The 5,216-nt window shown below is 42.4% G+C and overlaps 1 pseudogene; it reads left to right on the top strand.

The window, feature by feature from the left end:
- Nucleotides 1-2,161: 2,161 nt before the first annotated feature.
- Nucleotides 2,162-2,280, top strand: LOC145402893 (5S ribosomal RNA; annotated as a pseudogene).
- The last annotated feature ends 2,936 nt before the right edge of the window (nt 2,281-5,216 follow it).

Below are 5,216 nucleotides of genomic sequence, written 5' to 3'. Positions count from 1 at the left end.
TACATTCAGTATTGCTTTCTGTTGATACGGGACAAGTACACAGACAGCGAGAGAGATTTATTGATCAGGTGACTCACTGTGTTCTCGTTAGCCTTTACCGTAGCGCCACTTCCTCAGCGATTTATTTTACATTCAGTATTGCTTTTTAATAGTGTCTTTGTATGTCATTGGCAGGTTTGTAATACTGACACACTCTGCTTCGATAATATAAGAAAGGAGATATAGGTTTAACGTGAAAAATCAGTCGCTTAGGAAGAAGTGTTGCGAAGTTTCCTTATGTCTATCAGAATACGGGTTAAAGGCTAAAACCAACCTACACACACACACACACACACACACACACACACACACACAGAAAGAGAGAGAGAGAGAGAGAGAGAGAGAGAGAGAGAGAAACGTCAGCTGACAAATGTGGGGCAGACACAACAGATAAGAGGTGTGGAGAACATGAAGTAAGGAGAGAGAGCGTGAGAGAGACGGTGGAAGGAGGATGTGGAAAAGGAAAGAAGTGGGTGGAAACGGAGAGAAGAGGGTGGAAAAGGAGAGAAGAGGGTGGAAAAGGGGAGAAGAGGGTGAAGACGGAGAGAAGAGGGTGGAAAAGGAAAGAGATGGTGGAAAAGGAGTGAAGATGGTGGAAAAGGAGAGAAGAGGGTGGAAAAGGAGAGAAGGAGGTGGAAAAAAGGTGGGTGGAAACGGAGAGAGATGGTGGAAAAGGAGAGAAGAGGGTGTAAAAGGAGAGAAGAGGGTGGAAAAGGGAAGAAGAGGATGGAAAAGGGAAGAAGAGGATGGAAAAGGAGAGAAGAGGATGGAAGAGGAGAGAAGGGGGTGGAAATGGAGAGAAGAGGGTGGAAAAGGGGAGAAGAGGGTGGAAAAGGAGAGAAGAGGGTGGAAAAGGAGAGAAGAGGGCGGAAAAGGGGAGAAGTGGGCGGAAAAGGGGAGAAGAGGGGGAAAAGGGAGAAGAGGGTGGAAAAGGGCAGAAGAGGGTGGAAAAAAGATAAATGTCTGAGAAGCAGGGCAATTATCGCCATTGCTCCTTCAACATCGCTCTAAACAGATTAGGTTTTATCAACGCTCTTCACAACTCAGATATCACTGATGCACACTTATGGCACTCTAACACGTCCTTATGCTTTGTTTATTAAAACTTCCAACATCCCTATGGGAAGCTTTCTTGTTTCTGTCAGTACTGCATTATTACTGTGTTATTATTCTATGGATGATCTAAACCGCTGCCATTCGCATATCGTTTGAGCTACAACCTTCATTCTTTACCATATTATAGTTCTGGCGGCCGCTTCGTCTGGCCAACTATCACCCTGATCCGACTACCGAAACCCGGATAGGATCGGGAAAAAGTTACCCTAAAGCTTGTGAACCACGTAAGTTAGACAGCTGATAATTCTATGGCATATACTTGGGACACGGCCAGAATGCAGTGCTTAATGTGGTCCAGATCGGATCATTATTCTGAGATCGCCTGAGCTAAAAACTTGGGACTTTTCCCGATATTCCGGATGTCACCTAATTTTCCATGAAGGATTAAAACTAGTCACCAAACTTGGTGGACAACTCTGATGACCTCAGACGACATCCACAAGATCAGTGACATCGATCTCAAGGTCCCTTTATAGCTCGGCATCTAATAGGTAACGGCTGTGGCAAGTTTCTGCTTATCAAAATTATCCCTGGACAGCTTTATGGTGTTCTGGTTATTATTATTATTATTATTATTATTATTATTATTACTCTTTAAAGGGTCAGTGCCCGAGGTCCATCAGTTCTACATGCAATATTGGCTTCACACACTTTCACATATCACCACTCAAGCACTACTACCCTCCACCCATACTGAATACATGCTAAAGCCGTTCCATTCAGTACTGGTGGGATGGTATTGTCGGGGATGTCCTTATAACACGCCACTGGGTCTTGTGGCAGCCCTGTCAAAGCTACATTAAAGAAAGTCAAATCCCCAGACTCTTTCTTGGTCAAGCGTGGGACAGATCTCGAGTCTATTGAACGTCAGAGTTGTTTATCCCTTGAACCACCAAAAGCTTTTCGATTTAATATGCAGGTGTATCTCCTCCACCTCCAGGCTGAACCCCTTCACCACGATAACGCTTTTTTAATAAAAGTTTGGTATACACAGGTGATTCATTTTATTTAGGGGCATACCACGTTGAGTACACCCCTTCCCGTCCGATCAGCAAAGTTAAGCAACGTTGGGTCTGGTTAGTACTTGGATGGGTGACCGCCTGGGAACACCAGATGCTGTTGGCATAACGTTCTCCCTACGTGTCAAGTGGGGTTGGTGGAGGATTAGTGCCCTCCCTGTAAAACAATTAACTCTAAGCCCTTGGCCACCCCGTTTGGGATACATGGCGTCTGGCAATGAATGAATGAATGAAACTTTCGGAAGTAGTGGCGTAAGGTGTTGTTTTTACCAACCCTTTCAATACGAGAGGTTTGTACCAAGATGAGTAAAATCGTCTGGAGGTAGCAGGAATAAAATACAAAAAACAGACATCATGCTGAAAGGGTTGATACTGCCTCCACTGACATTTTCAATACGAGAGAGAGAGAGAGAGAGAGAGAGAGAGAGAGAGAGAGAGAGAGAGAGAGAGAAACTCGTGTGGCAACAGCAAGAATAAAAAGAAGCCTCATCACAGTACTGGAAGGGGCTGAGTGTTCGTCTTTGTGCTAATGTTTACTAGGGATAATACTTATAATATTCACTTATGATACTTACACCGGAGGGCTTCGTCACGTCACTGTAATTTGGGTAGGTTGTATCTATAATGACTATCTCCGCCATATCTCTGTTCCCCATCTGCTCTCTCTCTGTGTTGTGTAATCTACCTACGCGTTGATCACTTGTATTTTCTTTTCTATCTTCGTCTCCCATCTGGCTTCTCCGTGTTATGTATTTTGTTGACATATTTATCTTACTGTTTCTTTGCTCCCCTGCTTCTCCTTCCATCATTTCTTCCTCTTCTATTTCTCTGTTTTTCCCTCTCATTTATCTTCTACATGCTCCTATATTTCTGTCACTTCCTCCTCCTCCTCTTCTTTCTCACGACTTCTTGCTCCTCCTCTCATCCCTCTTTTCTTCCTCTTCTTTTCGTCCAGTTCTCCCACCTCATTTTTAAAGTACTTATTGTTTTTTCAAGTTCTTCCTCCTCTTTTCCTCTTCTTGTCCTCTCTTTTCTTCTCTTTCTTCCTCCTCTTTTCCTCCCTTCTTCTCCCACTTTTCCTCCACTATTTCCTTTCTCTCCATTTTTTCCTCCTCTTTCTTCCACATCCTCCCTGTCCATCACCTGTCCCTTTTTCCCCACCTCCAATTCTCAGCCCCTTCAACCCGAGTACCTGCAGGTACTTTTGATCTTATTCTTGACACAAACAAGCCATTCTATTAACTTAATAAGAATCTCTAGCAGTGAAGAGGTTAATGAAGGATAAATGTAATTCATCCAGTTCAGTGAGTTTGTCGAAGCTAAAAAGTGGCGTGTCGAGGTACCATATAAATAAATAAATAAATAAATAAATAAAGCGAAATAAGCAATAATAAGACTCAATCTGACTGGAGAGGCTAATTATTTCATTTGGAAAACGTATTCCTTACTTTAATCTTTCATGAGACTTTAATCAGCTTAAGAAATATTTAAGAGAAAACCTTTGAACGGAAGAGGTCTGATATTAATTTCTGTAGCAGCAAGAACTAAATAAATAGATTGATAGATGGACAGACAGATAGATAGACAGATAGATGGATAGATTGATAAATAACATGTTTTTTAAGTGAATGAGTAAAGGACCACGTGTACCCAGGCTGATTTCCCAACACGGCATTTGGAGAGGAACCCAGACTATTATAATCACTTCACCACCACCCCACTCATCCCACCCCCCTCTCTACCTCCACCTTCCACAGCCCCCTCTTCTACACCACCACTCCCAAGCCCCTCCCCACCTCACTTCTCGCACCTTCTCTCCACCTCCACCTTCCACAGTTCCCCCCCTCTACATCACTCCTCACACCCTCCTCTTCACCTTTCTCTTCCCACCCTCTTCTCCACCTCACTTCTCTCACCCTTTCTCCACCTCCCATCCCCCTCCATCCCTACTCCCCCAACAACCACCTGCACCCTCCCTTCCTTATCTCCTATCCTTCTCTCACCTCGAGTGTTTTGGTGGCCCGATAAGAGGCATAAGATGGGTCAAAACAGTTTGGGGAAAGTCGTCCTGCACAGTAATTTGTTATCAATATTTACAGGTCAAGGGGTGCTTCTTTACTCATGCACTCCCAGGCCGTTATTCATATTATTCTCTATTATACTTCTGTTATACTTTCTATTATATTTCTGTTTCACTTTCTATTACATTTTCTATTAAATTTTCTATCATATTCCTATTATATTACTATCATATCTTTATTATACTTTCTATTACATTTCTATTATATTTTCTATTATATTCCTACTACATTTTCTATCTCTATTACACTTCCCATTACATTTCTATTATATTTTCTATTATATTTCTATATTTTTCTTATTAGTTCAGGAAGGGGCTCTGTTGGTGAAGAAGTTAAATGAAGGCTACATCACACCCCTCCCGTTCGAAGTTATCCAAAGCTCAATGTAACTGTCTGGATATAATAATAATAATAATAATAATAATAATAATAATAATAATAATAATAAAAATAATAATAATAACTGTACACGGTCAACACATAAAAGCTGCAAAGTTCAATACCTGGGTGAATGTTGTGATGTGTAATGAAGGCGTGGGAGTGTACATGTGTGCGGGTAAATGGGCCAGCACAATTACACCTCTCATGGTGGAAGACAATGACTTGCCTTGTTCGCCCACGGCCACCCACCCATCCCCAAGCCTCCTTCCCATTCACTCACCCAGCCCACCCCTGCTCCACACCCACCCGCCCTTCCCATCCACACAGCGCCATGAACCTCCACTGTGTATGTTTAAAATCTATACCCAATGACGATGTGAAATGTGGGGCGTTGGGACCGCAGAGGTTTTGGCGCAAATTTTTTTACCAACTTCATTGTTAATATTTTATTCCTGCTGCTGCCACGGGGTTTTATTCAATTCAGGAATAGTCCCCTAGCAGTGAAACGGTAAGTGAAAGATCTATTTAACTCCTTCAGTTCTAAAATCTTTCCCAAGATAAAAAGAAAAAAAAAAAAAAA

This window comes from Coenobita brevimanus, chromosome 6 (genome assembly GCF_032717465.1).
Source record: "Coenobita brevimanus isolate Jiangsu-jjx chromosome 6, ASM3271746v2, whole genome shotgun sequence".
Classification (NCBI taxonomy): domain Eukaryota; kingdom Metazoa; phylum Arthropoda; class Malacostraca; order Decapoda; family Coenobitidae; genus Coenobita; species Coenobita brevimanus.
The sequence above is the reverse complement of the archived record's forward strand: the minus strand, read 5'-3'. Positions and strand labels throughout refer to the sequence as shown.